Consider the following 10,251-nt stretch of genomic DNA (forward strand, 5'->3'; position numbering starts at 1 on the left):
ATATAATGTAATTTAGCATTATAATACCTTTAAGAACGTAGTAGTAGACAATATTTCAAAAGACTGCCTCTATGGCGTAGTTCTATTATATGCGCGGTACGACTTCTCTTCGCGGAGATCTGGGTACTATTAAGCATAATATCGATTGGTTACTTGTAAACTTAAACAGTACCATTATTTATACCGATATCTAATACGTTGTCTCGAATTTGTGCCCAATATGGCAATAAGCTCGCTCCCTATCATGGGACGAAACACACATGCCAAAAAGTAAGTGCACTGGTAGCGGCTGTGTCTACCCTCAAGAAAAAATGCATTAGTGTGTGTATTTATATTGTACTGGACGCTACTATATAAATTGATACTTACTTACATTTATATAATTGTGTCAATAAACATTTATTTATTTAATAAAGTGTTAATATTTCAAATAACTTGTTAATTCGTAAACGAATAAACTAAGAAACAATAATAATTGAAGAAAATAACATTTAATAATATTTTCGATACAAATCTGGTATCATCGAAGCCTAAATTTGGTGGTCACACCCACTAAAACTACAGTATGACGCATTGCGGCAAATTTTATCGACATCCCCCACGGATAAACGACTACATCACTACCCGCTCCGTAGCTTTGGTTGTCCGGACAGGACGGACTGAAATTATTCTTCAACCGACCACGACAGTGCGTGGTGCGTGCGGAGCAGAATTTATTTAGTGTTAAGTAATTTATTAAGTTCACATACAACAAAATGGGGAAATCGTGCACATCCAGGCTGGCCAATGCGGCAACCAGATCGGAGCTAAGGTAATTTCTTTACTCATTTGTTTCTGTTACGTGTAATTTTAGACTTTCATACAGCGGAATTTGTGGCCGGCATTTTGTGTGACGCTCGTGCGCCCATCACGAAATAGTAATTTTACCTTAATTTCCACTATAAATTGGCTTAAAAGTGTATTTAAATGAGTTTGTATAGCCTTAATTTCGTATATTCAGAAATGGGTGTGGTCACAAGCTAATGCTCGATATACAAACTGCCTATTGCAAATCGCTTGCTATTCGACGTCATATTTTTACACGTTTTGTTTCCAAAAATGTTAGTTTTGCGTCGGCCCCGCCTTCAATGCGCGGTATTGATCGGTTATTTTATTGAACACGAACAGAATTTCGCACGTGTTCCGTCGCCATTTGGAGACTTACTTACTCATAGGTGCATGAATTCACACCTTTTTCCGGATTCCTGACTGAAGCATTTTACATCGGAATTTATAGATTTTGTGAGACAAAGAACACGCGTACCCTGTGGGAGTACAATAGGTGCATGAAACCGGTTTTATGTTAAACATGTACTTTAAAATTCGTTTTCAAAGAGTGTACAGACCAAATTACCAGTTTTATTTCCCGCCACAATTAAAATTACCGTTACACAAAGGGCACGCGTGTTTTGAATCGCGCTCAAGGTTGTCCAACGCGTCCCTTGATAACAAACCGACCAATCGGAGAACGGGGTTTGTAACGTTCAAATTGAGAAAAAAATTGATTCGAACACCAAATGTTCAGCTGTCGTGTTTTTTTGTTAGTCATTTTATAATTTGTTGAATTAAACAGATGTCGTTTATTTTTTTATCTTTAGGATGTCGTGAATAAGGGTATTAAAAAATCAAGGACTTGTATATTTTGATATTAGAATACTGAAGTTTCAAAGTATGTTACTTACATAAGATAAATAAGTACATTCATTCATCATTTACATATTGTGTACAGGTACCAAATTGTCATTCAACTAAAATTGGTTCAGAATATTGTAATTTATAATTAGTGAAAATTATAAGCGGAAAATATTAATTTACAATAATGTTCTTGGAAAACATTAATCATATATTGGCAAGTAATCATCGTTCGATGCATCAACATCGAGTCATAGGCATGGCAGCTATCTCCATCAGTCTTAGTAAATCTAACAAGCGACATTGTTTTCAACGCAATACATATTTTAATTATATTTACGCCTTTTAGCGTATACTAACAGTTGTACAGCCTACCCGAGTATTCAGACAACGCGCAAAAAGTTAATCATTTTAAATAGGAAGGAAGGGGCGGTTCATTGACCGGCCGCCTTCCGCGTAAGCTGAAATAGCTACGCACATGGTTAAAACTGTTCTTACGAAATTCACATTTCTTCGCGTTTTACGCTTGGATGTTGAAACTGGCAGCCATGTTTTAAAATAGCTGACTTTGTCTGGAGAGTAGGTATTCGATTTTTGAACTTTCAAAACGTTCTTAATGATTGATGCTTGTCTTTATACAGTAGACTGATAATACAATAGATTGATTCAACAATGTTATTAGTACAGAAAAAAACTAATGTTTTTACCTACTATTAAATGGACCCAATGCAACACCAGTAAATTGTTCGTCCCGATTTCAAGGGTTTAAGTAAATAGATGATTGCATTATAATTTCAATATAATGCCAAAACTCGCCTATTTGGCAACTATCTAAGATAGATGGCATGTTGTTTTGTTTTTAGTTACTTATGTACTTCTAGTAGTGTTGGTAAATAATTTGCAAATACTTATCAAAATACAGATACTCTTCAGTAGCTTAATCAATACTAGTATCAATTGCTTGTCGTAAGTAGGTACTTGCATAATATAATCTGAGATGTTTTTATATTTTGTTCACTTGGACATATGACTCGTCAGTTACCTACCCTGTAACATCAATAAAGTTTCTTGGAATCTATAAATGCAAACGGCACTTGCACTCAAAACTGTTACGCGAAGACTTCTTTCATGTTAGCTTTATAGCTCAGGCTTCGGAGTATCGCGATTTCCCTTAAGATTTATTATTGTAGATGTTACATACCCTTGGTAGTATGGACTTAGTAATTTATTAATAAAATAAAATCTGAGGAAACAAGTTATTTCAAGAACAATGTTGGAATATGTACTTCTAACACTTAATGTCAATGTTATAGGAAGGCATTTATTTATATTTCTTGCATAAGGGAGGACAGCTAGAAATATGCTCGATAAATATTATATTTATCACTTTAGTACTTTCTATAGTTCTAAACAGATGGGACAAAATGTTGCAGGTTGAACCCTGACCGACAAGCGATTCGGAAATATATTTTAGTTAGTAATTTATGAGGCTGTGGCTCATGCTGTGATTGCTTGAAACTAGAGTTGCAATTACATAAGAGACTTACTATATACATGTGTGTATTTCATTGAATTGTAAACTCCATTAGCAGTCCGTTAATAAATTTAACGCGCTTAATAAATTTGTTAAATTCGTAATATTTCTTGATACTGTACTTGATTTCTTGATTGTAATTTCTAATTGCTTCGCCGTAGTCGTCACAATAAATCCGTTGCCTAAAATTTCTCCAAATTTAACTCCAAATGTACATATGTTCGTAAAACCCGAGAACAGTTAAAGTAGGTGTTGAGATCGATAATTTATGGCTTTAATTCACACTTCAGTGCACTGGCAAGATGCCCGGCGCCGAAATCAAAATGGAATGTGATATCACCTTTTCTTAACCAGTGACTAGCTCAAGAATCGAGATGTTAGATGATCCAAAGTAACTAGAAGTCTCTCGTCTCTTAATGAGTTTCTTAGGTAGGTAGTCTAGTATTAGTAGAAATCTTTGTAGGTAGTATTGCATACTTACTGATCGTCTACATCCCGTCTTGTTGTTTTTCACTTCACATAAAATGCAATATTAACAATATAAGTTTGGCATATCATGTGCGTTTTAACTTAGATAAGATATGAATTGGATAGCGGAATTTTTCGATATTTATGCGAATTCAGAGAATTATAAGTAGCATTCTAGTATCAAAGTAAATTACAAGATTTATTGAATCTAAAGTTAATAAAAGTTTTGGGTTATAATTCTGTTAAAAAAATGAAGCTATTTTGTATATTATAAAATGTACCCGAATATAACCTGTTTTGTGTGTAATAAATAAATAAAGCCATTTTCTTGTTAACATTATAAATGTCTATTTCTAACAGAAACAGAAAAAACAAATTTACAAATGTTTCAATGGTCTTGGAGCAATTTCAATATAATCCTCTATTTTGACTTATGGGTTCTTGCCAAGATAGACGACAAAAAAATATGAAAACTAGATTTTCATTACAAACTTTTATTTTTATTAATATAAGTGCCTATCAGGTTTGCAGAAAAAAAATCAAACAATACTCCAATTAAATGTTATACTATTTTCAAGGCTATCGATGTAGTACATGTTCCAATAAGGTTCAACAGCCATCAAACATGTCCATCTTCAGTCTGCATACTTATGCATAATTAACAAGTCTTGCCCGACATGGCATCTAGGCTTGGAACAGTTTTTGTCTGACTGCAATATACACAGCGACTAATTTCTACGAACGTTTATTCTAAGTGTTCTATGGACTGATTTCTTAGTATTTAATCACATTACTAAATATGGCTGTATCTCCTAATATTGACTAACCAAATAATGCTAACTAGCCAAATAGGCCGAGGCCGTGTCAGAGCCATTTGGCCGCCACGTTTCAAGATGGCAGGCAAATACCAGGCAGCCATTCGACTAAACAACCCATTGTTTTCGATTCGGTTCATCGCGTGACTCGTCCCGCATCGTTAAAGCGCAATCTTATGTTTTCAATCTATAAATGTATGACTAAGTCTTCAATTTTAAAATCGCCATGTTTAATTTCACTTAGAAAAAGATAAAATCTTTATTTTCTGTACCACTTCAATCAAGCCATGCTTTTGAGCGTAGCCCCACAGGCAACAATATCTTGCTATTAACTTATCGATTGAGATTAGATAAGAACTTTCATTTTACAACAATATACTTTTAGACATTAACGATGTAGGTAGACAAGTAAAAGCAATTAAATTTTGCCGATTAAAAGGTATTATAATGCGAGCGAAACCCTGACATTCGCGATTTATGGTAGTTTTCAATCTAAACTGACCATTAAAGGCGCTGTTGGAAACATTTTTTTGCTACATCTGTTTAGTGACCATTTACAATAGATTGTGGGTGCTAGATCGATAATGACGACCTTACGAATATGCTAATGTAGTACGCCGCGGGAGTTTGTTTGCGGGCTCCGTTTCCAAGGCGATGGTGACTCATGAGCCATCCGCCAACGCTCGACGAGGGCCGCCACATGACGCTCTCTCCGCCCCACTAAAACCTTGAAATGAATTTTGTATCATGTGAAATACGGACATAAATGTCGTAGGAATGCTTTAAGTACAGCTGCCTTTTCACATAAGTAAATTAAATTCAATACGCTGTAATTTCTTCATTGTGATGGCGGGACAAGTCTCAGGAATTTCAAAACAGGTTTTCGTAATGTTCTTGCGTCTCGCATATCTTTCAGAATAGTACGCGAATCGCGATAATATTTTTTCTGAGTACTCGTAAGTTACGTAATTTTTTGCGATTCTTTTAAGAAATCATGCGCGGCTTTATTACTCACTTTCACATTTTATTGGTGTGAGTTTTCCTCGTGGAAGCTGCCGCTAGAAGGCATTATTTAGGTGATGCTATTTTTTATGCATTGTAAATCAACTTATTCTCTTTGTTCCAGTTCTGGGAGATCATCTCTGACGAGCATGGCATCGACCCCACCGGCGCTTACCATGGCGACTCGGACCTGCAGCTGGAGCGCATCAACGTGTACTACAATGGTCCGGCGGCAGAGTACGTGCCGCGCGCCATCCTCGTGGACCTCGAGCCCGGCACCATGGACTCTGTCCGCTCCGGACCTTTCGGACAGATCTTCCGCCCGGACAACTTCGTCTTCGGACAGTCCGGCGCCGGTAACAACTGGGCCAAGGGACACTACACAGAGGGCGCCGAGCTTGTCGACTCGGTCTTAGACGTCGTACGTAAGGAAGCAGAATCATGCGACTGCCTCCAGGGATTCCAACTCACACACTCGCTCGGCGGCGGTACCGGTTCCGGAATGGGCACCCTCCTTATCTCCAAAATCAGGGAAGAATACCCCGACAGAATTATGAACACATATTCAGTTGTACCATCACCCAAAGTGTCTGATACAGTAGTAGAACCTTACAATGCAACACTGTCAGTCCACCAACTCGTAGAAAACACCGACGAAACCTACTGTATCGACAATGAGGCTCTCTATGACATCTGCTTCCGCACGCTCAAACTTTCCACACCCATATGGCGACCTTAACCACCTGGTGTCGCTCACATCCAAGCGGCGACCCACCTGCCTCAGGTTCCCCGGTCAGCTGAATGCGGATCTCCGCAAGCTGGCGGTGAACATGGTGCCCTGCACTTCTTCATGCCGGGCTTCGCTCCGCTCACGTCGCGCGGCAGCCAGCAGTACCGCGCCCTCACCGTGCCCGAACTCACCCAGCAGATGTTCGACGCTAAGAACATGATGGCGGCGTGCGACCCGCGTCACGGCCGCTACCTCACCGTCGCCGCCATCTTCCGTGGTCGCATGTCCATGAAGGAGGTCGACGAGCAGATGCTCAACATCCAGAACAAGAACTCGTCGTACTTCGTTGAATGGATCCCCAACAACGTGAAGACCGCCGTGTGCGACATCCCGCCCCGTGGTCTCAAGATGGCGGCCACTTTCATCGGCAACTCCACCGCTATCCAGGAGCTGTTCAAGCGCATCTCTGAACAGTTCACCGCTATGTTCAGGCGCAAGGCTTTCTTGCATTGGTACACCGGCGAGGGCATGGACGAGATGGAGTTCACCGAGGCCGAGCAACATGAACGACCTGGTGTCCGAGTACCAACAGTACCAGGAGGCCACCGCCGACGAGGACGCAGAGTTCGACGAAGAGCAAGAGCAGGAGATCGAGGACAACTAGGCCTCTTCCCCTCAGCTCTAGTATACCTACGTCACACTCGTAACCCCTCCCCTTCCCTCCAGCGCCTCTCTCCTGTCGCACCCGCTGGGACGCTTGCATTTCTTCGCTTAGTACTCGTACCCGTATAGTTCTGGACGTGATTTATTGTATGGCAAACTAGGGAGTTGCGTTTACATTCCCCAGTGTTTTCCTTGTCGACGAAGGGCAGCTCTCGGATGTTTATTGCAATAAACAGTGCCTCATGCGACGTGAGCCCTTCGACCGAACATCCGCGCGGTGCTGTGACAGTTGACACATGACACAAAAAAGGAAAAGATCTTTTTTTTGATAAGGCTGAACTTGATTTTTTTAATAAGTTTAATTTTAATACTTCGTTTGTAACCAGTGTGATGAGTAATAAGTTGGCTTTTTTTAATAAAAAGCCAATGTATGTCGTACAATATTTTCGAAGTCGATCAAACGTTTTTTAATTATAATATTCCAGCTGGTGAGTAATAAAGTATAATGATTTTATTTATCGTTTTATTGCATTTGTCCTGTTACGTATCAATAACTGTCACCTTCAGATAATCTACATTCAGTCGACCGTAGATTTCCTACTAACTTATCAATTCTTATGACATAATAGGAATTATGTTATCATTACCTACAAATTCGTTCCTTTCTCTATAAATTGCACTTTGGCGAATGGTGTATTTGGTGCTACACAATTGAAATTAAATTGATCAAAGATTTCTTCGATAATATAATTTCGATAACTATAAATAATCGTTTAGTATTGCTATTTAGTTTCTCATTCCTCGGATTATAAGCTTACTGGTTATTTTAGTAGTGAACTTATTAGGCAGTTTCTGTTATATACCGGACTAATATTAATATGTATTTTTTAAATTTGTTCAATGTTTCCCTAGGATTAAAATTCATTATGAATAATCCCAGGCATTTCATAAATCTAGTAACTATGACAAATACCTAAATCGCAATAAATACATACACACGCCCTCATATCATAGGTATGAACAGCATAGCTTCGATCTTGACACCTTTCGCTTCGTCCACATTTAGATATTTTGTCATTAATTTTCAACATAAATCGAAATGACAATGTATAGTATTCAGGATCAATGAAACATTCTACTAGTAAAAATGGAGCCTATTTAGTAATATTAACCTACTGTATTTTGTCTAACGCCCAGGGAAGACTGAATCTTTCCCTTAAGTCCTACTAGAAATCTCATTACACAGGTCAAACATTTTACTTTGTTTTTCGACATGCTTGTTAGCCTGACAAGGGTCGGCTTATAGAAATACACCGGACTTTCGCCTGACCGCTTTAGGCACTCAACTCTGAAAATAAGTAACCATGCTGGAGAAACCGACTTCAAACCTTGGCTTAGGACGGCCACTGGGAGAGGGTGGAGACTTCAGCGATATGGGATGAGCGAACTATCTTTGCAGTTTTTTTTCTTTGGGTGACGAGATTAGCTTACCGTTCCCGTGATGGTAAGCGATACATCTCCCATAAACAGTAGAAGCAACCAACAATAACTTTAATTAAAAAATATTGTTTGATATTCCACTGCGGTCATCATCCTAAGAAATGACACGTTAAGTCTTATTACACTTCGTTACACTGGCTACAATATTCATTTAAACCGTAACACAAACAGTGACTACACACTGCTGCTTGGTGGCAGGAATAGATATTGCGGTGGTATCTACCCAGGCGGACACTGACATAAGAGACCTACCACCAGTAAAGTAAATACGTATTCTTCAGCTTGCAGTTAGGGACTATAAAAGGTCGGGAAGATGGGGAACACGGCGACGGCGGTCTTGTTGACTGTTGAGACTTTCAAGAACTCGTTTTACGGGGAATACCAGTGATATCGTCCTCTGGATCGGTCAGAATCATGTTATTGTTTGTATCCTACCTCTTGCCTTGTGCCATGCAAGATGCGGCGTTGGTTTTCAGAAATCGGTATTTAGTTCCAACAATTTAATACAACAAGTCTTGTTTAGGTAATATAAATAGGTAAGCATGTACCAGAAATATGTTCTTTCAGAGGTAGAGGACCCGTGCCGCAATAGGACTATAATACAAGTCTGGTATATTCTAATGACCACCTAACTTCCTAAAGGAAGTTTACGCCTAGAGGTTTGTTATTTAGAAGACATAACGTTAGTATTCAAAACAATCATGGATCATACACATAAATTGTTCCTGTATGCTTGTCATGGGATTAGCCATGCTCGCACCAATTTCCTGCTTTGATAATAACAAATATGTACCTATCACTGAAGTCTGAGTTACGTAGCAGTACCTATGTATGTGTAAATAAATACTATTGTATAAAGTTGAAAAGTTTATTTGTTCGTCTGAATGCGCTAATCTCTGGAATTATAGGTACGAACTGAAAAGTTATTTAATTGGAAAGCTCATTTATCGGGGAAGGCTATATGTATAACATCACGCTATGACCATAAAGCGGAGCATCAATAAAAATGTTGCAAAACGGAAAATTTTTTCTCTTACAGCTTCCGTTGCGTGGCTCAGTGCACGTTTAAGTTTCTATCCCGGAAATACTTTTCACGCGGGCGGAGCCACGGGGCTAGTGTTAATATATAACAAGCCGACCGTGTAAACCAAAGGACCTCTATTATAAATACTATATTTTCGAAATAGATGTGCTGCCAGCTTCACCTGTCAACTTAGTCGACTAATAGCGATTATCGGGGGTGGTAAGGAGGCTGTATGCTATGTTGATTATACGCTAAAGCGTAAACTCGTGCTCGAGAGGCTGGGAGAAGTCCGTCTCGCCGTCTCAGCTTTTGTCAGTATAGGTTTTACTTTTTAGTATTTATTTCATAGCTTTATTGTATACCATAAACAAAACACTATGCTTAATATTAAAACAATAAAGGCTGAAAGGAGGTACAATTGGTAGTCTTATCGCTCGAGACAATCTCTTACTGACAACCATTGGATGGTATAAGAGAGAATGATGAAATTTGTCATAAATAAAATGTCCATTTTCTTGTTGACTTGCTGGTTAAATTGACGAAGACGGAAAAATTAATTACGAAGAATAAAAAACCATCGCACTCTAGTTTTAATCTAAAGTTTAGAAAGTTATCAAATGAGTCGCGTCGCCCGCGCTATGCAGATATGCAAATATTATAATTAACATACACCCGCGACGGATGTACTGAGTTTCCTCATTAAACTAACGGATAGTGCTAACTACATTGTTTCGTTACTAAACATAAGGGCTTTGCAAGTGGAACGGTTAACTGTTTGATCAACTCTGTGGTTTATGGCTTCAGGTACAACCGTAGGCTTGTTAACTGCTTTATCGACGCCATT

General features: G+C 38.8%; 1 pseudogene; it reads left to right on the forward strand.

The window, feature by feature from the left end:
* The first annotated feature begins 643 nt into the window (after window positions 1-643).
* On the forward strand, window positions 644-6,935 carry LOC119192780 (annotated as a pseudogene).
* The last annotated feature ends 3,316 nt before the right edge of the window (window positions 6,936-10,251 follow it).

This window comes from Manduca sexta, unplaced genomic scaffold (assembly GCF_014839805.1).
Source record: "Manduca sexta isolate Smith_Timp_Sample1 unplaced genomic scaffold, JHU_Msex_v1.0 HiC_scaffold_3154, whole genome shotgun sequence".
NCBI lineage: Eukaryota > Metazoa > Arthropoda > Insecta > Lepidoptera > Sphingidae > Manduca > Manduca sexta.